This window comes from Cryptotermes secundus, unplaced genomic scaffold (assembly GCF_002891405.2).
Source record: "Cryptotermes secundus unplaced genomic scaffold, Csec_1.0 scaffold79, whole genome shotgun sequence".
In the NCBI taxonomy this organism is placed as follows: Eukaryota; Metazoa; Arthropoda; class Insecta; order Blattodea; family Kalotermitidae; genus Cryptotermes; species Cryptotermes secundus.
In genome coordinates this window covers 765,123-792,302 of record NW_019741974.1, presented here as the reverse complement: position 1 = coordinate 792,302, position 27,180 = coordinate 765,123, and the positions used below count along the sequence as shown (strand labels likewise).

The following is a 27,180-nucleotide window of genomic DNA, read 5'->3' as shown; positions in this document are numbered from 1 at the left end:
TGTGGGATTTTTCCGGAGCCTGTGAACAGGAGGAAAAGCGCAAAAGACGTGATTTCATAACCTCAGTATATGCAAGTTACTTTGTAGCTTTAACTACCAGCCGCTTGACCTCCAGATGACGAAGCCCTAGAATCAGCCAGTAGGATATCTTAATGGGCTTCACAGCTCTTGAAGCTGGAGATGAGAATCGCTGTTCTTGACGGGAATCTAATAAAGATTACCCAGTACACAACCTGTTCTGTTACTGAACTGGTAATAATCCGAAAATTCAGCACGGCTCTAACCAGAAACCACCACTGGGCACAAATCTGATCCAGTTCCATTTATTTCCATTCGGCAATTTTCCTTTAAGGTCCGTCTTGAATGTTTTCTCCCAGTTTCTCCTTTGTCTTCTTAATGACCGCTGTACATGAGGTAGCCCCTTCCTCAGGTGCGTATGATGGCCTTGTCTCTCCACTCAGATTCATCTCCAATAACAGCACAAGAATAATTCAGTTCAATTCTTATTTCTCTCAACCTGCTAACGTAAAATCCCGCAGACCAGTTACTAAGCGAGCACGAGTAAAGAAAAAGAAACAAAACACACACCAACAAAATAATAATATTAATAATTAAGGTAAAATTAAAGCTATGCCTGTGACAGACCTTGGAGGCACATACGGTTATGAGACATCGAGGCTCCCACATGTTCTTTAGATAATCGGCTCACAGATGGTGGTGAGGCTGTCAGTCTTACGCGCCGCATCCCTTTACCCCCCAGAAAGATTCCTCGTACTCATTTCTGTTAGAGTCTGAGCCGATCCCAGAGTCAAAGTGCGGTTGGAAGGATTAGGTAAATTGAAAAAAATAAATCCACTTCATCGGGACTCGAACCCGCGACCTTCCGTCTTGTAGCATAGGGTTTCAACCAACTACGCTACCGCGTGCCCCCACATAATAATAATAATAGTAAGTCACTTGTAACTTGGCCTCACCCTAAGGGGACAAGAAGTGGAATTTGAATTGTCCGAGAAGAAAGGTCTGAGGAGAAGACTCGAAGGTAAAGAGAAGAACGAAAGAGGATGCTGGATAAAATTATGAAAAATGGGGCTCCATTACTTGTGTTATTCATAATATTGGCCTATTACTAAAATTATGAAATATATGAGGCTGAAGAAACGGAAGGATATGGACACACACGATTTTACTCTGACACCCTGGCGGAAGGGCACCGCTTAGGAGAACTTGACTTGTATGGGAGACGGTTGTAAGGGTGATTACGAAAAGTAATGACAAAGGGTGTGGAAAAGTAAGTCGTATTCTAGATATGCAGTGTTTAATTCGATCTTTTGCGGACTGGAAATTGAGCCAGATATGCTTCAGTTTCAAAGCAATTCTATACTCAATATTCATTACGTTACAACGTTCTATTCTAAAACATTTTTGCTCAGCAAAAAAATATGTTAATCTGTTCCTGAAGACAGTTTGTCGGCTCACTATCTGCGATTATTTGCTGACTGAATTAGTAACTGCCAGCCAGTCATGCTTAAGAACGTATATTTAATGAGGTGGTCAAGAAATTCCTGACTTTGCAGAACCATGAAATTCAATACTCTGTTAACGATATCTCATGACTGGATTCAACATTAATAAAGTTCCCTTAAGCCAATTTCTTGAATCCTATATCTCTAAGATCCATTTTACTATACTTGTATCTATGACTAGTTATCCAAAGATATCCAAATATAGCGATATTCATTTGCCATCTTACCTCTGAATACTATATTTCTGCTTCTTTCCTGTGTTTACGTTATCTACATTTAAATTATTGCTAAGCACGGGAAAAATTACGTCATGCCTAGATATGACACTTAGTCTCATGGAACAGTAAACCATTTAACTCATCATTACCAGCCGTTTAAATGGGGAATACTCCTAAGTTATGGCGTAATATCCGTAATAATTCATTGTAACAAAAGTTTTTCACTTATGTAGTGGTTTTTGTCCTCACTAACATCAGATCACGCTGATTACGTCATCGATAGTATGGCCGACTCGTTTTCTGAGGATAACTGTTTATAAACAAGAACTGAAAAGGTTTTTCTTAGTTTTACTCATTACCTCTAGGAAACAGAGAACAGCATGTCACAATCGTCCAAGATTTCTTCCCTCCAAATATCTTTCATAGTCATATCATTTGACGTGTCTGGCAACGCGTCATCAGGTAAAGAGATGTCATTCTTAATTCTGTAATTATGTAGCTTTAAGGATGCTAAATATAAATATTTAAAAAAAGGTAAAGTATCCCTGTAACAGGCCGTGAAGGCCCATAGGGTTTGTGAGACGTTGAGGGTCCCACATTATCTAGACAATCGGCTCACAGATGGCGGTAAGGTTGTCAGCCTTACGCGCCGGCCGCGCTTTACTCCCCAGGAAGATTCTTGGTACTCATTTCTGTTAGAGGCTGAGTCGCCCGTAGGGCCATAGTGCGTCTGGAAGGAGTAGGTAAACTGAAAAAAATAATCCACCTTATCCGGACTCGAATCCGCGACCTTCCAGCTTGTAGCATAGTGCCCCAACCAACTGCGCTACCCCGTGCCCTCTTGTTATAATAGCAATGTTCATAAAGACATGTTCTTTGTTTTCACTGGCTCTACAGCCCACTTGGGTCCTGGCTTCTGATTTTCAGTTTTGTGACCATTTTACAGACGGTAGGACTCCTTGGATGAATGATCAGCTCGTCGCAAGGCCTCTACCTAAACACACGAGAACACAAACACAAAATGAACACATACACATACTAAACGTCTATGGCATAGACTCTATGCTTTGTGTGGGATTTGAACCCACCTTCCGATCGAGCGAAGATAGTACATGTCTTAGACAACTGGGCTACCGTGACCGGCTTGGAGACACGTTACAGTGTATTAAATATTCGTAATTCTAAACTGAGTTTCTTCTAACTTCCTCTTGACGTCTTCGTGACGTATTAAGATCTCTGGCCTGTACCCATATAGAATTAATTTGATAATATGAATCTTAGAGACAGTCGGTAGGACTCCTTCAAAAGGTGATCAGCCCGTCACAAGGCCTCTACTTGTACAGGCCAAATAGACCGTGCCATAGCTCAGGCTGTTAATCTCCGGTTTCCCACCGAGGCGGCCCTGGTTCGAGCCCAGTTCAGGTCATATGAGTTTTGTAGTAGACAAAGTGGCATTGTGGCAGATTTTCTCCAAGTACTTCGGTTTCCCTTGTCAATTCTCATTCCACCTACTACTCCACATTCATCATCATCATCATCATCGTCATCATCATCATCCGGGGCTGCTATAATAGGAAAACTAATGGCCGATTTACCTAGTGGTCTCAGTCTCACCCCACCCCACGAAACTAAGTAAAAATATAAAGGACAACACAAACACAGGAAAACGAATATAGACATGCGCGCCTCTAGTGTGATTCGAAGCAATGATCGCAGCGACATTAAGTTTCTCCTGTCCTTACTTACTTACTTACTTACTTACTTACTTCTGCAGCTACTCAAGAATTTCCCAGCATTTTACGGAACCCGAAGGTTCATTGCCGTGTTCACAAGAACCCTCCACTGGACCGTATCCTGAGGCAGATCAATCCAACCCATACCACCCCATCCCTCTAAGATCCATTTTAATATTGTACACCACCTATGTCTTGGTTTTCCCAGTGGTTTCTTTCCTTCTGGCTTTCCCACCAACATCCTATATGCATTCCGCGTCTCACCCATTCGTGCTACATGCCCTGTCCACCTCAACTTCCTTGACTTGATCATTTACGTTCCTTGTGTACACTTAATTTTTTTCCCTTAAATCTTACTGGCTGGATTTACGCAAAGAATAATTCGTGTGACGTTGCAGCAGCCCTGTTCTTCTTCCAGGTTTCATGCCATCAATGCAGCGTCCCTTTAGCACAAGCTGGAGCTCAAAGTATATTTCATCTGCGCGGGTCTCTAGCTTTTACTTAATGTAAGCTGAAGAAAATAAATTCTCTATCAAACGGAGTGACGCAAATCTTCTGATGCGTTCAGCTTCTTCGTATAATTCTCCGTGTGCTGGCTGGCGGGCACAGAAATCATAGAATGCTTTGCAACGGACGGAAAGGGATTTCGGGCTCATACAAAGAGACAGATACAGAGGAGGAACCAACGGTAAGCGACGTCGGAATTCCACTAGAAGAGGAAACGAAACTTTTCTGGTTCTGCCGTTTTTTAGCAGACAGGAAGATAAAAGGATCAGAATAACAACAAAGAAAGCAGAACAAATACTGAACTCAGGGCTGCCTACTTTAGTACTGAAGGTGCTAGCGTGGCCGTCAACACAACTGTCAGTAAGTACGTAAACACGTAAAACTGAAATTAACGCGTTAATATTCTGTTTTATTACGACCATCTTCAGGAGGTTTACATAAATGTATAACTGTCATTATTGAATTGTTTTTGACTAAAATGGGTCTATATTAGTAAAATATAGTGAAATATTGACATTTATATTAACTTTCTTTGTATATCATGTAAATATCTTATGACATTGTCAAGTATTTTCAGGGGTGTGACTATTAGAAGGGGTATGGATTTGATAATTGGATTTATTAACGCCCTGTAGACACATCTCGTAACTACAAATAATACAGCGCTATCGCTAAACTACACACTTTACAAATAACTGGGATATACTAAGTCTTCTCACGCTTCACTGGTCGTGCCGTGGCAACGGATTTATAACAGTCTCACTGTCACTACAACACACTATGAACTTCTCTTTGCACAGCCTAATTCGTCTCCTGCCGCTTCTTCTCAATTATTCTGCCAACTGCCATCTCCGGAGACTCTCTCAATTCCACTTCTAGCTGCGTGAGATCCTCGTTATAAAGCCTCAGGGCGGACACAGAGAAAACACCGTCTCTGAACTACGGTTCCATTATTGGGCGTTGTTGCGGAAAATATTTTACCGAGCAGTTCACTAGCAATAGACGTTTTCTCTGACTTCACTATTCCGGCTTTTGTGCATCATGTCATAATACGATAAAAAATAAAAAAAAAAGATGGGTAAATTGGATAAAATTGGCAAAACAAGTGTAGCTGGGATGGTTGGGTGTGCGCATCATGATGGACTGTGTTGTTGTGGTTGTTCTTTGGTGAACAGATGTAATTGGGGATGCGTGTCGACAGTGTACTCGGTTTAAGTAGTTTTAACATTTAGTAGTGGCTTTTAGGAGCCGGGATAGCGTAGTCGGTATAGCGACTGCCTACGGGCTGCACATAAGGAGCCGAGATAGAATAGTCGGTATAGCGAATGGCTACGGGCTGGATGACCGAGAGTTCGTTGTTCGACTACCGGTAGGGTCAAGAATGTTCTCTTCTCCACTTCGTTCAGACCGACTCTGGGTTCCACCCAACTGCTATCCAATGGATACCGGGGCTGTTTCCCCGGGGATAAAGCGACCGAGGCGTGAAATTGACCACTCACCTCCAGCTAGTGCCGAAGTCAAGTATATGTGGATCTATACATCCACTTCCCCATACGTCTTCATGGCGTAACACTCAATTAGTTAAGCCCAGAAACAACTTTACTTTCCTTTACCTTTATAGAATTTTTGGTGACTGCTTTAGTGTGGAATGCTGGTTATTGCAACTATTTATTGTCTGGTTTTATGTCGTATATTACGTATGTCGTGTATGACTCACTGTTTAGGGTGTAGTTTTAGACTGCTGGAAGGCCCTTCTTGGCAAGCTAAGAGCAGACCAGCTAGTTAAGAACAATTTCACTCTTAATGAATCCGAAATCTATTTCCGTGTTCACAAGAACTTTCCACTTGACTCTACGTTGAAACAGGTGAATTCAATCCACAATGTCATGTCCTGTTTTAAGATTGATTTTGATATTGTGCTCTGATCTATATCTAGATCTTCAAAATGAGATCTTCCCTTTAGTTTTTCGTAAAACTTTTACATGTTTCCTTGCAACGTCCATGCTCTACGTTCCTTCATTTTCTTCCTCATTATTTCACAACTCTAATAATACAGGATCTTCCAAAAAGATTGCTACCATTCTAAATTGCTGTAATTATGGTAATTATTACCTGAAGAAATATTTAATATATTTCAAAACATAGGAAAACTCCCAAAGTTCAATGTATCATCTGCATTCAAATTTATTTACTGCCGTTAGGCAGCGCTATAAACGGAAATGGCCATTCCACAACAAAAGGCGTTCTGTGTTCTGCGATTCGCGATGTCATTTTTCAATGTAAGTTTCTCAAACAATTTCAAAGTGATCCACCACGTAAGACACACATTCTTCTGTCGTATCGACAGTTCCAGGAGAAAGGGTGCATTTGTGGGGCAGAACGTTTCTCAAATAGGAATCTGCTTCATTGTGTCTGTTACTTATATGACGCCACCAAGGAAGATTCTAGAAGGACACAATTAAAGTACATATAATCCTTACCTTACATTCCTGGATCTTTACCATTTGTTAAAATATGGATGATAATTTCTGCAAGTATTTTTTTTTTATTTTATGGCTTTAATAATCTTCATTTTGTACAGAACCACAATATTTTGATCACCACCGAGTCTAAGGTAATACCCGGAGTTTATATATTCCCATTTTCATGGAACTCATTTCTGCACCTTTCTTAAATAAATAAGTCTCATCCTATAACAGGAGATGAGGGGAACTATCAATGTCAAAATTTTATTACTTACTTGTTCATGGAGCTGAGCCCTTCTGGAGGAGCCGCCAATTCTGCACTACTCAAGAATTTCCCAACATTTTATGGAACCCGAAGGATTATTACCGTCTTCACAAGAGCCCTCCACTTGTCCCTATCCTGAGCCAGATCAATCCAATCCATATGATCCCATCCTATCTCTCTAAGATACATTTTAATATTGCCCACCCACCTACGCCTTGGTCTTCCCAGTGGTCTCTTTCAGGTTGCGGATGGAGGACACGCCCTCCAGTTTGGGAGGAAAGCTACGAATATATTGAATAAGCAGGACAGGCAATAAGGGGTGGTCCTCCAGCCTGGGGATTAGGCGTGGGGCTAACAACTCACCGTAAAAAAAATATGTTACGAAAATGAATACAAAGCCAAATTTTATTAAATTAGTCTTATTTCTAGAAGGTACCTGAAGTCTACGAAAAAGTAGATAAAGAAATGTCAATTCCAGCACAGGCCTACAATTTATGTCCCTCGTGGTAGCTATATCGTTCTATATGATGCCATTGCTTGTAGTTAGCTTATCCGTTCCGACAGAACATGGCTCACAAATAATATTACGCTAACGATTTGGATTTATTGTTGACAGCCGACCGATTTTCTAAGTTTCGTAATATGATTTCCGGCTTCTTTCCGGATAGATAGATGTTAACAGAAACTCCGCAGATGCTGCATGAAATTACTTATAATTACTTTAATCTCCAAGAAGCAAGAACAATAACAAAGAGAGTCTGTTCTCTTTAGGTTCTGTATACCTAGAACCTCGTGGAATATTTCGTGAAAATTACTTGTTCTCCTTTTCTAGGAAATTTAGATGTGTTCTTTGGCACACAAGGAAACAAGTGAACGAAATAAACGGATGCAGAATAAACAAAATCACAAACAGTAAACAGAAATATTGGACCGCTACAAAATAAATATAATCTCCTTGGCAGATTTTAGAGGAGACACTATAGCGCAGTCGGTATAGCGACTGAGTACGGGCTGGACTTTTCGAGAGGTCGGAGATCCGGTGGGGTTGAGAATTTTCACTTCTTCATGTCGTTCAGACCGGCTCTGGGGTACACCCAACCTTCTATACAATGGGTACCGGGAGATCTTTAGCGGAGGTAAAGCGACAGTGGCGTGAATTTGACCACTCACCTCCAGTTAGTGCCGAGATCAAGAAAATGTGGATCTATACATCAATGCCCCCATAGGGCTTCAAGGCGTAGCGCTTAATTAGTTAAGTACAAGGCCAACTTTACCTCAGCTTCCATACAAAATGTATCGAAACAAGGTAACTGCATGGGATATGAAACCCGCACTTGCGATTGCTGTTGCTTGTATCCCCTTAGCAGTTCTCTCAGAAACCAATTTCCCTATTTTGTAACTTCTTGAACCGGTACAGGGCTATATTAGAAGTCATGTGACTAGTGACGAATAAGTATTCCAGAAACCTCAGGGACTGGGAAGGGACTATGTGATCACAGCAAGTTCATAATGGGTTGATATGTCACTTTCGCGTGCTCAGTCTGAAAAGGAAATATTGTTAAGTCCAACAAAATCATTTGTAAGCTTGTGGATCACTTTGGGATTCATCTGTTAAACTTGGGCTGTAAGAGTTTCAAACTGTAAGATGGGCGGGGAATGTAACACGCATGGGAGCCATGAGAATTGTATGTAGCATTCACGTCGGAAATTCAGACGAGAAGAGAAAACTTGGGATCCTAGGCGTGGATCAGAAGATAATATTAAAAATTATAATGTCAAAGTATCTGATAAGCATTACATATTTATGTGGAGTTGGTTAATCTAGAGCAGATTAGGGGCTTTGTGTGTACTTTTGTGAACATGACAGTGAACTTTTGAGTTCCATGAAAAGTAGGGAATTTCTTTACCAGTGGAGCGACTTTTAACATCTCAGGTATTCTGTATTTGGTAGTTAGCTGAGCGTTTCGACGCCAGGAACGGGCTGTATTAAGATTTCGCTTTGTGTTCTCAAATTGTCTCTCATATGGACAGGGTGAACGTGTGAGGACACGCAATAATAAATACAATGATGCGCTATCACCAACCCAACGCATACAAAAAGACAATTGTAGACGCATTTTAATAATATTGGAATTTTGTGAGAAATGCTGTCACTAATTCTAATATTCTAATTAGGACATTTCATGTTATAATACATATGTGTATCTTGTCTGGCGCTTTGACACCTTAAAGCCTTTTCGACATGAAGCCGTAGGCCTGTTTGAATCAAGCTTCTATCGTCACAAACTTTAACAGCAAAACCGCAAACCCCCTAAACCCATGTAGGTCTGAAGCCGTTCGCATTTGTATGGTCGCATCTTGTGAGAGAATCCGACATGGCTGTCCAGCGCATTCTCCATACAAGCTCCCTCACTCTTAGCCTGCTTTCCTTGTTTTTAAAAAGCGAAAGTAAGTTCATTAGATCATCATGTTGTGTGTGTGTCTATGTGTCTGTGACTCCCTCCCTGTCACCTTTCGAATGTCTGAACCAGTGTTTATGAAACTTGGTATGTACATCATGACACCTGAGCCAATCTCAACCTCTTGTTTCATAAATAACACTTGTCAGTGTGTCTACATTTGTATCCCTCTCTCTTTGCTAAGCAACGGCTTGATAAAAATATTACCGTGGCTATAAATACACAAGCAACAATAGAAGAATTATGAAGAAAGCAGTCTTCTGGGATATGGCACCGTGTATATGTGGTGTTAACCGACGTTTCGGAGGAACGTATCGCCTCCATCTTCAGGGTAGAAGGAAAAATATAAGAAATCCGCAAGCGAAGAGACCGTGAGAACCGGTAAAAGCGGACTGCTTCTACCTTGGAGATGGAGGCGATACGTTCTTCCGAAACGTCGGTTAACGCCACATATACACGGTGCCAAATCCCAGAAGACTGCTTTCTTCATATTCACCGCCATGAAAGCCTCAATTCTTACAATAGAAGAATTGTTGAACGTTTCGTTTTCTATGTGGTCCGTGTCGTATCGAAGGAAAGTAGGCGATCAATTCTTCCCAGAACTTCTCGTTAATTCCAGTAGTTCAACGAACGACAAGTGTCTAGATTCCATTAGAAGAAAACATTTCAGGTTGGAGCTTCAAGCATTCTGGTACTGCTCCTTTCACTTCTTCACAATGGAAATTTCGAAAATGATTTTTGTCATTGTTGATTGTTCGGTTATCTCGGATAAGCTGAGAGCTCTGCTTCTTAAACTCGACATATGTGGCAGACGACAGCTGCCCAGAACGTGCATCATCACCGAAAGTTATTGAATTTTCCACCCATTCGTAAACTTTCCTCTGGTTCAGAGGCTTATCGTTGTAATAAACTGACAATCTTCTGAAAGGTGCACTATCTCTCACACCCTCTGAACAAAATAGTTTGATGTCAGACCGTTGTTATTTTTTTATTTTGGTGCAATCTGTCAGTGGAGAAGCCATGGAAATTTGTCACAGTATTATCAATACTCAAAGGAAAATCAAAGCGAGATGGTGCAAGTGGGGGGGGAGGTTCATATACATTCCGCACCTGCTGCAGTGGTCAGCATCATTCCTAAGGGCAACCAAAACCGCGTTTAACTATCTACGTTCACTCCTAAATGATATTATTGGCTCGATACTGCAATGCAACCTAAATCTCTGAATACACACAAATATGCACAGTATGGATCTCATGCCATGTACGATGCAAGACAGAGATAGATAGAGATTCAGGCTTTGGTGTTAGACTGTTTCATGTCCGGTGAGAGATTAATAGAACAGAATATATTAGCTCATGCATCTTACTATCTTACTATCGTCTCCATCTATTTTACTCCATTTCTCTGGAGTTCAAAAATAAGAGTGGTTCAGAAATCCGTCATTCATTTTAGACTAAATTCTGTCTCGGAACATGAAAGCACGCGTATAACGCCGTTAGAGAACTTCTTTGTTACATGGCGTTTTCCTCTTTACAGCCAGGCACTATCATGCCTGCCGGGCACAGTAGCCGCGCGGTCTAACGCGTGCACTGTCTTGGCTCGCTCGGAAGCAGGGATCGTGTGTTCGAATCCAACTTAATACATGGGTGTTTGGTATGCGTATGTGTTTATTCTGTGTTTGTGTTGTCCTGTGTGTAGGTAGAGGCCTTGTTACGAGCTGATCACTCGTCCAAGGAGTCTTACCGTCTGGGAAGAAATGATTACGGAACTGAATAAGAGGCCGGGCCCCTGAATGGGCTGGACGAGCCATTGAAATAGTCTATCATGGCCAATCACAAATCAAGTTACGCCATTTTCTGTAACAATTATATCAGAACTAGAACATATTAATAGATTGTATACAAATTTGTTAGAAGTTCTGGAAAAAATTAATTACCAACTTTACCTGATGCGACACGGACAGCATAGAAAATAACGCGTCCAATAATTCTTCTACTGTTGCTGGTCCAGCAACTATAAAGAGCTTTACTGAGTCGTTGCCTAGCAACAATAGGAGAATACACATATAGACCCTTACCTTACCGGAGGGATTTATGAAATATGCCGTTGAGATGGTCTCAGGCGCCATGATACACTCACTAGCTTTCGTAAAGACGGGTTCATCCAGTCAGAAGATAGTAGGAGAGGGGTATACACAGACACAACCACATAGCGTGGAGATTAAATAAACCTATTTCCATTGTTTGAAAATAAGGAAAGTTGGCTAAAAGCACATAAATAGAGAAAGACCATCCATGTAATTAATGCTCCATATGAATTCTCTTGCGTACAGTATTTAACACGAACACTACATGATTTCGCATTTATTCAATGGCCCAAACCGAAAACTTCCACGTGTACAAAAGTATTCGCAAATCACAGAACGAGAAACTTTTTCTGAAAGTAATCTGCGGAGTCTAGTCAAGGACGATGAGGTTGTCAGAGAATGTAGCACGGATGGGGCGAAGAGGAATTTATGTAGGATGTTGGTTGGAAAACCAGAAGGAAAGAGACTACTACGAAGAAAAAACATAGGTGAACATGTAATATTTAAATAGATATTAGAAATATAGAATAAGTTGATATGGATTGGATTTAACTGGCTAATGATAGGAACCAGTGGAGGGCCCTTGTGAACACTGAAATGAAACTTCTGAATCCATAAAATGCTGGGAAGTTCTTGAGTAGCTACATATTGGCGGCTTCTAAAGAAGGGCTCAGCTCCATGAGTGAGTGAGTGAGTGTGCGGAGTGCAAGAAGCAAAGAAAGTACAAGATTTCGAAGAACTTTCCTCCTGTAATGGCACATGACTGTGGAGCAGAGCAGGGAGAATGTGTAGAAACTTCGGCTTCAGCGCCCTTCAGCATGACGTAACTGCGGTATCTCTCTCTCTCTGTTTATGGCTTTCTGCTTTACGAAGTTAATAATTGTGACATAAACAGCGCTACATGGCTATTCCCCTGCCAGGCTCCATATCTTATATACGTTTATAGGTACGAAGTGGAAATGCACCAAATAAAAATAAGAGGCGCTTACTTAGAGCCAGAAGATATGCAATTCTTTCATCGTACAAACCTCATACTTTATGTTCTATATGTACTTACTCATGGAGCTGAGCCCTTCTGGAGGAGCCGCCAATTCTGCAGCTACTCAAGAATTTCCCAGCATTTTATGGAACCCGAGGGTTCATTACCGTGTTCATAAGGACCCTCCACTGGTCCCTATCCTGAGCCAGATCTATCCAATCCATACCATCCCACCCTATCTCTCTAAGATCCATTCTAATATTATCCACCTATCTACGCCTTGGTCTTCCTTGTGGTCTCTTTACTTCTGGCTTTCCCACCAATATCCTATACGCATTCCTCGTCTCCCCATTCGTGCTACATGCCCTGCCCACCTCATCCTCCTTGACTTGGTCATTCTGATTATACTTGGAGAAGAGTACAAGTTATGAAGCTCCTCATTATGCAGTTTTCTCCAACCGCCTGTCACTTCTTCTCTCTTCAGTCCAAATATTCTCCTCAACGCCCTGTTCTGCTTCTATAGTATTTTAAAACTTGTGGATGTTTCCGTTGCTTCAGGTACAGAAACACAAGGGACATTGAAGTAATGGCCATAAATAATTTGCAAAAGGCTCAGTAGAAAGGCAACCATGCTTTTGAGATTAATTTGTACAGTCAAAGAGGAAAGCATTATTGAAGATATTCCGGTAATTTTTTCTGAAACTATGCAGGATTTGAAGTCCTCAAAATGGTGGTTGTGAAGATCTCTATATTGTGGGACATAAATCAACCGACGTTTCGGAGGAACATTTCGCCTCCATATTCAGAGTCGAAAAATAAGGTAAGTTCGGTTTGCTACCTACTTCACTCTGGTTTATTGCTTGGCTTATTTTACGGCCCTGAAGATGGAGGCAATATGTTCCTCTGAAACGTCGGATAACTTAATGGACTACATGACGTTATATTAAAGATACCAGAAATTTTCTCAATTTTGTTCGGTTCTTGGTGAACATAACGTAAATTGAAATGAAATGTTTATAGTACCCTTCTAAAGGCATAATCCGATGGTTACATGGTCACAAGGCTCATATTTACGGTCCTGATACACTCGAAATTTGGGGAGAGGAGATGCGATCACAGTCGAGTATTGAAGTTAGTAAAATCTTAATGAGAAATTATGTTTTTCGTAATGCCATTGTAAAGCTAATATTATATATTATATAGATTATATACCTGTACAGAAGGATTTCACTTAGCATGAACCAACGTGAAATTCGAACAAAACTTTTAGGGTCAATCTCACTTACTGCATCATTTCATATTGAAATCCTATGTCTTTCTTGGGTCTGGCGGATGGCCATGTTTTTCCAATTTTCATTTCCCATGTTCATTTAACACACAGTATATTAAGAATGGAAAATAAGATATATCAAAACTCAGAATTACTGGGTTTTTGGACTTTGTCAACCGTCCGGTGTTCTAGAAACTACAAAACACAACGTTTCGGAAACTGAATCTGTTTCCGTCCTCAGGTGAGAAGAGAAAGACACCTACTATTTTATTATTATTATTATTATTATTATTATTATTATTATTATTAGAGGGGGTGGGTTTCCCCATGCACTTAGACCAGTTATTGGTCCATTGTGAGTCCCCCTTTAATTTCTACTGTCCCCATAACCTACCGGTACTGGTGCGTGCTAACAGCCCCGTTCAGTCAACGAGGTCGGCCGTCGGTACCTGATATTTTCCCCATATACCGGAGGCATTGGAAACAACTTGGGCGAGAAACTTGCCTAATTTAGCTCAGAGGTCTCCTAGAGACATTACGTGCCGTAAATCTACGAATATTTCCGCCCTTAAAAATTCCACGACCTCCGCCGGGTTTGAACCCGCGTACCTTGAGTCATGAGGTGGGAACGTTACCCCTAGACTACGGAGGCCGCTAAGACACCTACTATGTTAGAACTCTTGGGAAGAGAGTGTTATATACCACCGTGAGAACCCTTCAGAAAATACATCAATTTCAGACTTAGAGAAGTAATTTGCAGGAATGGCTGTTACAAGAGATCCGCCTTCGATTTCTCAGGTTGTTTATTTCAGCAGCACAGTACACGCTGCAACGAATGACATAAAGCGGTTTTAACATTTTATTGGGAACGTCCAGGGCCTATTTGCGAGCATCATGCCGGCGACCCCTTGCAGGGACTGAGTAAAACCATAATAAACTTAAATCAGAAGTTGCTTTAACCCCATCCTACATCCACTACACCCTTACCTCCACCCCTCACCTACATAGTACTCCATAGCAACATACATCCCAAATGACGCACAATATAGCAACGGATCTGCGGGCACCATAACAACCGTCTGTGTATACAGCCTGTTCACATAAGCACCACATATTATTAAGGTTGCAGCTGCCTGCTTTGAAATATAATTATATGTACAGCTCTTAAGTGTATTTATTTATGTAACTAGTCAATTTTAAGACTTTACCTTCATTGTAGCTTTATATTTTATATTATTATATACTGGTGGTCTAGTGGTCAGCGTTCGATTCCCAGCGTTACCAGATTTTTTTCTGAGAAGTAGTGTGTCTGCAACGGGGTCCGCTCAGCCTCGTGAGGATAATTGAGGAGGTATTTCAAGAATATAGAGGCTCCGGTCTAGAAAGCCGAAATTAACTGCCGTGGGGATTCGTTGCGCTGACCACGCGACACTTTCTATCCGCAAAAAGTTGGCATTAACTTCGCCGACAAGCCGCAGTCGCTCGGTCGGTATAATTCGCTTGCGGACTAAAATCACGGAGTTTCTTTTATTTGGAAAATATACCATTACATCGTGTAATTAGCACGCAATTCAATAGCTAAAAAATTTTTAGGTGTATTTACCTGAAGACGGCTTCTTGAAAGCCGAAACATGTAGTAAAGTACTACTTGAAACTGCATACATATATTATTAATTGTTGTGTTTTGACGAATTTCAATAAATAAATTAAATCAGAACACTTGATAGCATAGCAAAATTTCTAAAGCAATAGCCCCGGAATACGAATTATCTCTACAACAATTTATTTCTGACTGGGCAGTGTTTAAAGCTTTGGCAGCCATGATAATTTGAGATACAGTAAGGTTGTGTAGTTATTCTTCACACCAGAGTCAATAAGCTAGATACTATAACATGACTCGCTTAGCTACGATGAGGTAGTGAGTTTATCACTACAGTAACCCGTTCCAGATCAGTTATTGGTTCGTGGTTATGCCGCCACTTAGGGTCGTGTGACAATTTCTATACGCAGAATTTACTAGGCCATGTACAACACCTAACTTGGTCAGTAACAGTATGGCTCGCCTGTTGGGTCTGTATTGGTATGGTGGTTAGAGTTTGGGTGAGAAATTTGAAACCACATCGTAATTAATGTAGGAAAATATGAATTATGAGATGATATTTTGTTTTTTATATCTTCATAAATTTAAAGTCATATCAAGAAAATCATTCACATTTCCTTAGCAAATTCTGAGCTATTCTACATTCATAAAAGCATGCTAGAATATATTTTTCTGAGACTAGTTTTTACAAGAATTACGCAGTGAGGCTAACATGGGATGTGCAGGTTAATATGGACGAACCTTTCTATAATACAGGGCTACTATAAAGGACACATTCGTTTTTAAAACGTTATATTTTCCAAACTAATATACGTTCAAATATGATTGATATATAAAAAGAACCGTAATATCACCACGTTTTATTGTGTGCACCAGCTAGCAGCATGAATTCAGTGCCTTTACAAAATGGCGACAAAGCAAGAAAAGAGTTTTTGTTTGTTGGAATATGCGAGATGTTCATCTGTTATAGCAGTGCAACGCGCATTCAAAAGAGAGTACGGAAAAGAACCGCCATGTAAACAAAGCATTTTGCGGTGGTATCGGCAATTTAAGGACATGCTGGATTGGGCGTGTTGGTGAGGATGACGTAGTCTGTTCACTTGGCCCCCCATATCACCTGATCTAACCCCTTGTGACTTAGACAGATAGGCCCATTATAGGCTACTCTAGACCGATACCTTTCGCGGTCCGTCCAGCCGTCCGGGAGCAAATTAATCAGATGCTAAGGTCAGTAATTCTCCTGGTCTTGTTGGTAAATGAGATATTCTTTCAATCTCGTATGCCCTGTTTGGGGGTACATTAAGGATCGTGTTTGCTTACCTCCACGGCCAAGAACACTAGTAGAGCTGAGGGAACGCATCGATGCTGCAGTGATGATCATTGACAGGATGATGCTACAAAATGTGTGGAACGAGATCGACTACCGCCTGGACGCGTGTCGTGTGACCCAAGGGGCACACATAGAACATTTGTAGAGTGTGGAGGAAACTTGGTGAGTTTACGGGTCTTTTTATATATCCATCATGTTTGTACGTAAAATGCTTTGGAAAATATAGCGTTTTAAAAACGAATGAATCATTTATAGTAACCCTGTATAAAGAGATGTTTAAAACTCTTCGCAATATTATTATATTTAACTGTATCTATGGTGTGTAATTGAGATGAAACGACTACATTTCAGGGATTATTTCTGTTGCAATCATCAGGATCGGACTGATATTGAATCTCACGAGACGATTTGTTAATTTAGCATGAAATCCTGAGGATGGAGACAGAGATATTCCTCGAACCTTCAATCACTTTGAACCAAAAGACATGGCTGAGAACCTGAGAAAATTTTAAAATCTCAGAATGTTTCAAACAGGACAAAACAAACTGAAAGTCTTCACACACAATCACACAATAGAACATGTTTTGAAAAATATCACCTTTATTTAGCAGCATCTTCAAACGTATTTTTGCTTTTCAAATTTCAACTTCTCTCCGGCATCACATCTTAAGTTTCTTTGCATTTCTCAGCTCTCCAAAGCCTGCTAAGTGTCTCTCTCATATCTTGTTTCCTGGTGCTGTCATTGTACCGATATTTCTACAAGGGGGTGATTTATGGAGCTCAGAAATAAATTTTCTCCAGCCTCCTACTACCTCCTGTTTCTTTAGTTCAAAATGTTCCCTTCGGCACACTCTTATTCACCGCCCGCATTCACCTAGGACCAAACTCCATTTACCACACCCACACTAAGCAGCAGTAAAAGCTACCATGCTTCTATATGTGTTTTATTGTATTATATCTGAGCATCCTCTTGCATTGACGTATCACTCACGTATTCATCTCCGTCTTTACTGCAACTCCAAATGGACGTACTCCCAGCTACTGTGAACATACATGCGAGCGGGCCACAAACATGGACGCCGCCAAAGGAAAACGGAGAGACGGTTTTATTCTCAGACAAACGCATTTGGAAATATACTGACTTGAAATCCTGTGCAGTGCGGCGGTGTGGCCTGAATATGGCCCAAATTATAGCAATTTAGATGATTTTAAATTTATTTTAAATTAAAAACGGATTGTGGACAGTTTTAATTTGCAATAAGACGGAGGTGAATGAGTGAATTTATTTAACACTAAAGTTTCTAAATAGGAAACACTCACAGAAAAGGTTTTGTACCGGGTTGTGACTAGTATTCTCCTAAAATTTCATTCTCAGAGATTACAGGATACTTAAAGTCAAAGAACGTGTCATTTATTATATTTTTTTATTGGTAGTGGGGTGGAACTAAATCCCTTGTACTGCGGCCACTTCGGCCACGACATGCCTTGCACATAACTTTAAACACCCAAAGAATATAAAACAATTAACACGTTATTCACTCACTCATGGAGCTGAGCCCTTCTTGAGAAGCCACTCAAGAACTTTCCAAAATGTTATGGAAACCGAAGATTTATTACTGGATTCACAAGAGCCCTCCTCTGGTCCTTATCCTGAGACAGATTTATCCAGTCCATACCATTCAAACTTATTCCTCTAAGGTACATTTCATTACTGTCCACCCACCTATATCTTGATCTTCCTAGTGGTCTCTTTCCATCTGGCTTTCCAACCAATATACTACATGCATTCACCTTCTCCCCCACTCGTGCTACATGATTTGTCCATCTCATCGTTATTGACTTGTTCATTCTAATTGTACTTGGAGAAGAGTACAAGTTATGAAGCTCCTCATTATGTAATTTTTCCAACCTCCCGTCACTTCATCTTTCATTGTTCCACATGTCCTCCTCAGTGCCCTGTTCTCAAACATCCTCAGTCTATGTTCCTCCCTTAATGTCACAAACCAAGTTTCACACTCATACAAAACCACAGACATAACTATGGTTTTGTATATTCTAATTATTAAGGTTTTAGGCAGCAGACGAGAAGACAAAAGGTTCTGGACTGAATGGCAGTAAGCATTATACGAGTTCAATCTCCTCTTAATTTCCTCTTGAATCAGGTTTCGATCTGTTATCGGTGTTCCCAAATATCTGAACTGTGCCACATTTTCAAAACATCTGATTCCTATATTTATATCATGAATTTGCTCTGTATTTTGGTGACAAGACAGCAACATATACTTAGTTTTCTCTGTGTTTGCTTCTAGACCAACCTCCTTACTAGCGTCAATTAAAGTTTGTGTTTTTCTTTGTGGTATCTGCATTATCACCCAGTAGATTCATATCATCGGCGTAGACCAACAGCTGATGTGTCCCGTTTAGTTTCAGTCCCACTTGGTTTCCCTGGGCTTCCTAATGGCATATTCTAAAGCAAAGTTGAAAAGAAGTGGCGATAAAGCATCTCCTTGTTTTAGACCATTCTGGATAGGAAATTTATCAGACAAATGTTTACCTACACGGACTTTACAAAGCGTTTCCTTTAAACACATTTTAATCAGCCTAACTAGTTTCATGGGTACCCCGGCCTCTATCAGAATATTGTACAATACTTCCCTCCTAACTGAAACACAGGCTTTCTTGAAGTCTATGAATAGCTGATGTATTCTCTCAGTGTACTCCCATTTTTTCTCCAGTATCTGACGAATGCAAGAGATCTGATCTGTAGTTGATCTGTTACGTCGAAACCCACACTGATGATCCCCAATAATTTCATCTATATATGGACTTATCTTTGAGAGAAGAATATTGGATAAAATTTGGTATGAAGTTGATAGCAGTGATATCCCACGTTAATTACTACAGTCAGTCTTATCACCCTTCTTGTGAACTGGTACAATAATAGACTCCTTCCACTGATCAGGCAATTCTTCCTTATTCCAAATAGAATTAATTGGCTTATAGGTCTTAGAACGTAATATTTCGCCTCCTGTTTGAATGTTCTGCCGGAATTTGATCACTACCTGGAGATTTATACCGTTTCAATTTTGCAATAGCACTTTCAACCTCAAAAGAGCTAGGATCAGGTATTAACGGCTCAGCTGCGTGCATTTCTATCTGCCTAACATCACTGACCTTATGTACATTCAATAACTGAGAGAAGTAGTTCCTCCACCTATTCAAAATGTTGTGGGAATCTGCAAGCAGATGGCCATTCTCATCCTTCACTAAGTTACTGCTAGGCTGGTAACTCCTCTTAAAGTCATTTATTCCTCTCTACAGGCCCCTAATATTCTTAGTTCTTACTGTTCATTTCAAGCTCATCAATTTTGTCTTTCAGATATTCCCACTTTTGTTCTTAAAATGCCTGCTGGTTTCACGTCTTATATTGTTCAGATTATCCCCATTTAACTCGCTTGGATCCTGTAATCATTTTAATTTGCCTTGTTTCTTTGGTCTAATAATTTTTAACATCCTTTATTGAACCATGTCTTATGCTTCTTCAGTTAATAATAACCTCGACTCTCTTTGGTAGAAATTTTGATGTTCTCTCAAATATTATTCCAAGCTTTATTAACATCCACCTCAGTGTCTAAATTCTCCAAAGCTGTGAACCTATTTGAGATTTCAGCACAACACTGCTCCTTACTCTCTACCTCATTTAATTTCTTGAGATTGAACCTCTCCATATGAAATCTCTGTGTTATTTGTTTGCTCACTGCTAGTCTTTCCCTAACCTTTGCCAACACCAGGTAGTGGTCAGTACCACAATCTGCTGTCCTGAATGATCGGACATCTAGTATACTTGAGCCGTCTCCTATTTATCAAAATACGGTCTATTTGATTGTGTATCTTCCCATCAGGTGTAAACGCACCATGCAGGAACATCATCAATGTTGTTCATTTACATTCTTAATTATCATGTACTACAAGTAAACGAACTGTATTACCAGTTAACAAAAGATGAAACACAATTGACCCCAGCACCAGCAGGCGCCAAGGACGGAATCCGGTCTTTCTTAGCGACAAGCAGGCTGCCTGTAACTTGTAGACCCAGGACAGAACAGGAAGTGTTCCCGCTGCGTTTTCTGGGAATTTCAATGACTAACTTCGGCGGTGCGATTCTTTGAAAATTTGAGGCTTGACAGATATGAGTCGCAATAATTTTCGGAGAGGTCTGCCGAGCGATCGTTAGTGTACCTTCATGTATTTGAGAGCTGTAAGAAGGACCGTCTTGTACTTAGGCCCAAATGAACATGGGTCTTGTTAAGGATTGGCTGAATGCAAATGAGAGTAACACCCAAATCTTAGGTTCAGCCAATCAGCAAAATTTATAGGAGAGGAAACCGGGCGTTTCCGGAACCGACAAGACTTCTGCCTCACCGGAGGAGTCAGTCGTCTTAGGGAGTAACAGGAGTAGCATCGCGACATTCGGACTTCCCGGACGTTAAATCGGTGTTGGCCAAGTCCGGTACACAAATTCAACAGTGCTACAGCCTTGTAATAGGTACTTCTTGTTCACATCTGCAGTAAAGAGCGATAGTGTTGAGTGAAGTGTGTGTCAAGTGTTCTCTATCTCCTTGTGTGAGCAAGGCCCAGAAGTAGCCGTGAGTCAGATTCTTGTCCCACCGTCTGAGCAACCGAAATCCCAAACGCCCGTCTATCCACGTCCCCCTTTTGTTTACCCCGTTCCAAATTCGTGGATTGAACCCAAGTCCACTGGCGCTCGTACAAATTCAAATTCAGAATAATCCCACACCCTACCCTGAACCAGACAGCAACGAGGAAGCGGCGGATGAAAGTGGAAGCAACTAAGAGGACAGTCATAAGTGTAAGTTGGTAAGGGCCAACGACGGTTAAAGAAAGTGGGGCCCAACGTAAGGACAACGAGAAGAAGGGGCGGTTAGACAGGAGATGTCCAACTACATTTATGGATGTTACGATGCTGGAACATTGAACTTCTGACAGTAAGAGTTTTGGATGTGGCAAAGTTTACTAGTCTAACTCCATTATCATTACTAATTTTGTACAGACTCATTCCTAAGTGTCGTTTTAAGAATGTCTTCCATAAAATGTTCATATGTTGTTTAAGAAAGTTATCGAATACATATGCTAGTTCTTCGTAGAACCTGTGGTTCGTATCATAAATATTGTCCTCTGTTGGGGCGTGAACATTCGTAACGATGATATCACACCAGCAATCTATTAGTATTATATATGATATCCTATCACTAACAAACTGTACCCTCTTAACTGCTGATACGATTCTCTTATGTATGAAAAAACTGTACTTAATTCATGATTTTCATTGGCCTTTTCATAAGAAAAATGTATATTCGCCTGCTGTTTCAGTGCCAACTCCGTCCCATCTGACCTCCTGTACTCCCGCTAAATCTAACTTTTATTTCGATATTTCCTACTCTGCTGTCCTAAGTGAGCCTGCCCTATACATACTTCTAATATTCAAAGCACCAAATCTCATATCCATTTGCTTTCGCTTAGGTCGTTTATCCAAATGATCCGTCCAGGTCAGAGGCTGCTTCTGATCTCTGGTAACATGGTTATTTTTTACGTAAGAAGTTCTTAGCCCCACGCCCAAACCCCAAGCTGCAGGACCAATTCTTTTCGGCTGTCCGCGACTGCTTATTCAACATATTCGCAGCTACCCTCCATACTTGGAGGCCGTCTCCTCCATCCGCAACCTGAGGACACGCCATGACGTGGTGATAAGGGACCGACCTACATTGAACACTTTATTCAGGATTTGTATTTATCCTTACATAGACGGGTATACAGTTGCACACAATGCAGGAACTTAAGGATATTTAATTGATAACTTACAAATTCTTATGTCCGTAACTTAACCTGATTCGTCAAATATATTTGCTGTATATGAAATTCTATCCCCCCCCCCTAATTCTGCTCGTCATGTGACTTGTAATTAGAATAAACGGTGAAAATATGTACTGTAACCTGGAGTACAAAGAATTTCCAAACGCATCCTTCGTAAGAGATTCTTGATACATGTCTGTTAACAAAACGAATCATCTCTATAGCCCCAGGGACATTTTTAGAGATTTCCTAGAGACCTCCATTTTAAGTATATATAAAATGTGTAATATTTCCCACAATGCTTGAAAATCTTAGTAAGTTACATATTTGAATTATCTGTGTTATAATTAATTCCTTTTGAAGTTGGTGAGAAAATTTCTTAACAACTTGTTGTGAACATCGGAAAGCATCAATACTAATTTAACCTGGCAACTTTTACTGTGGAAACCGCCATTAGTGTTATTCGGAATTCCTTAAGTTGCTTTATAGAAGAATCATGCTTGCAGACCAACAGATATATGGACAAGACATCTCTATTAATGTCTCAGCATATACACTTCACACTGGGAAGTGTATACACTGAAGTAAGTGTGTGATAGAAGTTGAAATAAGTGCTCAGAATTGGAGAATTAAAATACGTAAAAGCTTAGATATATCGATCAGAAATCTTGCATACCCAGAGAGCATGTTTTATGCTTGCTATTTCGGTCTGAAGTTATAGCTGTTAAATAGAATGAAATGGATGGAAGATAGAGCTCGCATGGGGCTGATGAAAAATGCTACAAAATTTCAGTTGGTAACCCTGAAGAGAAGAAACCACATGGGATATTTCGGAGCACATTTAAGGATAATACCGAAGGGGATTTTAAAGAAATTGAGGTTTCAGCATATCGACTTGATTCATCTGGCTCAGGACAGGATAAAGGAACTGACTTTTGCCAACACGATAATAAACTTTAGAGTTTAGGACAAAGCGAATAATTTCTTCACTAGCCAGTTGTAATGGGCACATTAGTTCACTAGGAAATAATGCCTATCTATCTATCTATCTATCTATCTATCTATCTATCTATCTATCTATCTATCTATCTATCTATCTATCTATCTATCTATCTATCTATCTATCTACAGTCTTTTTGTTGAACGTTGACAGCCTTTTCAGTTTATCAAACCTATACAGAGTCGATAGAACTCTTTGGACGGGTGATGAGCCCATCGCAAGGCCGCTACCTACACAGAACAACACAAACACAGAATAAACGCACACAACACAGACATCCATGCATTGAGTGGGATTCGAACCCACGATCCCAGTGTTTGAGGGAGTGGCCGCACGGCCACTGTGATCTGTATATACTCTGAAAATCCGCTTAGATGCCTCAGAATTATCTGCATCGAAATTCATTACTAGGTACACTGTTTGTCCTTGTCTTCAGCTAATGCTTCAGTGAGAGCTGTCTTCAGCTAATATTTTTGTTTCTTTCTCTCTCTGTCTCTTCTGCGGACGTGTTCCAGTCACAAATCTGACGATAAATAGGTTGAATTTACTGCCCTTTCCACGTGTTCTCCATTTATCAGATGGACTGAATTCCGCTACAGAATATTCCAAGTAAAATTATTCCTACTCACGCGTCCAAGGTTACTGTTGGAATTCCAAAATGGACGATTCTTTAATCGCATAATACCCACCCTCCAAAAATACATTTGCAGCACGAAATACTGCTCTAATTTAAAAGAACATATCGTGTTTCACGCATAAATATAATATATCTATACTACGCAGAACAATGAAATTTGAGTTCCCAGATCAGTTCACCGATCAATGGATTGTTTAACACCCCTTCCAGGAATATGGTAGAATCGTTACTTTAAATTAATCGATCACAGAGAATTCATCATTTTGTGTTTACTTTTGTGGTACTAGCTAAGTGCCTTAGAAATAATGCATAATTTGTTCGTATTTATTATTTCTCGTTTTAATGCTCCCCCCCATCTAGCGAAGGAAATACAGTCCCAACATGGTATTTCTACCTGAGCTCAGTGCCACATTTACCCGAATGAAATACCAGGTTGTCTTCAATTTGAGTACAAGACAGGTACTGATTTTAATTGTGGACTAATGCAGTAAGTGCTAACAGTAATGCCACATATCGCTGGCAGCAAAGCAAGTATCCGTGCCATGAGACACGAGCTGCGACAGGAGTGCCTTTAATCCTCTAGAGGAAGTATCACATCGGTTGTGAAGACGAAGACATTGAACACAGAAAATAACTTAAGGAAAACTGTTGCTGGTTCCATCGTCTCACATGCAACATGCCTTTCTATAAAATTTACTAAAAGCATTCTTAAAATAGACACACAGCATAACACAACGGGAAGAACAACCCTTCACTTCGAATAAACATGCGCATAGAGGGGACCATATATTAATAACCAAAGGCACGATAACAGAAGCACAGCAGTTTCCTCAACTATAATTATTATTTTTATTAGTGGGGTGAGACTGAGTCCATTAGATACTTCGGCCACTACTGCCCTACTGTACCAGCCCCAGATGACAGTGCTGGTGATTGTGGAGCAACTGATGGAGTGAAGATTCACAAGGGAAACCAAAGTACTCGGAGAAAGCCTGCTCCAGAGCCACTTTGTCCACCACAAATCCCATATGACAAGGCCAGTGCTCGAATCCGGACCTCCGCTGTGGTAAGCCAGAGACTAACCGCCTGAGTTATGGTGCGTCCTTTCATCAATTTTAAACATCTGGTGATGGTCATATCAGCCGAAATATTCAGTGAACATCTTTTAAATGTTCAAAGTTATGTGATGTGAAAATCTTTTAAAGTGAATAAAATTAGTAAGTTTCATAGAAAAACGTGTTTCACGTGAGGCGGTGGAACCAGTAACATTCGATACTAAGTGATGTGCAGCAGGATGCTACAGTGTAATATTATGAGGCTTAAGTAACTTAATGTGTAACATGATTAAAAAATATATGATCTTTCACATGTTTACTTACAAAACTACACGAAAGTGATAGATATATATATATATATATATATATATATAACATTTTATTTTACGTGGAGACATATTTCTTACGTCAGGATGTCTTAGATTCGGAGACATTTTACAGTCATGGAAAGCAGCATTCACCGGTCATTGTTATTCTTCAAAAAGGCCCAGAAGTCTTGGTGTCATCTTGTTGGCCTTGAGCAGATACATGGTGAAGGAATGGGCAGAAGCAGCGCTACACACTGCGCATGCTCTGCCTGCTCAGTATACCTCAACAGGTATGTAGGTGTCGCTTACAGTGTTCAGCTTTCAGTTCTTCTTTATTGAAATCCATCTGTAAGTTGCAGCACACTACGTAGGTGCTACACATGTATCGTACACCTATTTTCAAAGCCATTAAGTATGCAAAAGAAGAGATAAATTTCACTTAAACCTCAACGTCAACACCATTAGGCATACCATACAGTATTTTATGTTCACTTGTGTAACACATATTTATTAATTTTTGTTATATTAAAATAAATATTTATAATTAAAACTAAAGTTTCGATTTTTCTTCAAATTATCTATAACCACCATTCAAGATTTCTCTCACATCGAAGTAGAGAAATTGCGTCCCAAAAGAGGACCTTAATTACAGAATCTACTGTATGTACATTATAAGTTATATCGATGAATGGAAAGATTACTGTGAATGACAAAGCGGAAAAGACGTGAAAGGAGACAGTCACAGCTCGTCATACGGGAAAGATTCTTTCTCCCTACCTCGTCAGAAGGAAAAACGACAACCACACAAACCTCAGTGAGAACAGCAGACCTCCGAGTGAAGAGGCAAACCCGAAATATCTTGGTATCTTCTAACCACTATTGTAATAACAGACAAGGAATAAATAGGAGCCCCTTAGCATGTAGATATTACGGTATAATTTATCTATTCATTCACTTGTTATATCGTGTGTTGCGTGATCATGTTTGTAGAATTCATCCAAGTAACTGTCTAGGTGAATTTTTTCTATCATTTGTGGATCTACAGCTCTGTTTTGATCTGTGTACATAATCTAGATAATTTACGGTAATTTATTTGGACTAAGCCCTGTAAAGTGTACCGTGTGATCTACGAAGAAATTGTTTATTTTTATTTTGTTTTCGTCGCAGCGAAATTTGAAAGTAACCACATTGGACTTTGTTCACATTTCTTCCCAGAAAATGTAATAACTTTATAAATATCCGTACCTATATTTTGTGCTTCTTTATTTGCATATAGCAGCTGAAGTAGAGCGTCATGTCATTGGGCCGTATACATATGAATTCGTTGTAGCAGGATTGTTTGTAGCCATTAGTCGTTATGATTTATAAAACGTTAAATAACTGCATGAAGGACACTCCGTATTAAGAAGCCAATATTCTCTCATCTAGTGAACACGCACTCAGGTATTTATGGCAACCGAACTCTGATTATTGTGTTCACAAGTGTCGGCCATTGCCCCGATCCCAAGCCCAATTAATGTAATGCTCATTCTAGCCAGACTGTTACTAACATTAGTTAATGCTATTTCTCCAGCTGCGCCTAATTGTCCTAAATGGTGAGCTTCTAGCAGGTATACTGGAGCCCTTGTCACTACGGCGCACCAAGTCTCCGGACTGTATAGAGAGGAGACGGTCATCGCATGGAAACGGTAGCAGTGTTCATCTGAAAACAGGGCACTCCGCGAAATATTATGCGTGGCCTCCATCGTGGACAAAGTTATGAAGGTATTCACAAAAACATTTCTCGATTTGAATGTAGGTCGATAATGTGCCTATATTTTTGCTTGAGAAACACATGTTTTGCTTATCATGGTGGCCGCGCGGTCTGAGACAT

At 40.2% G+C, this 27,180-nt stretch overlaps 1 protein-coding gene across 3 annotated transcripts in view; it reads left to right on the top strand.

Annotated features, from left to right (window-relative positions):
* Positions 1-4,283: 4,283 nt before the first annotated feature.
* The window catches only part of LOC111872830, an 81,485-nt gene continuing 58,588 nt past the window's right edge, over positions 4,284-27,180 (top strand). For 2 of the 3 annotated variants that reach the window (XM_023867037.2, XM_023867036.2), the window contains exon 1: positions 4,296-4,345. The gene's annotated coding sequence lies outside the window, so the exon portion shown is untranslated. Of the gene's footprint in view, positions 4,346-27,180 lie in introns of all 3 variants that reach the window. The other variant, XM_033754852.1, reaches the window with a different exon arrangement.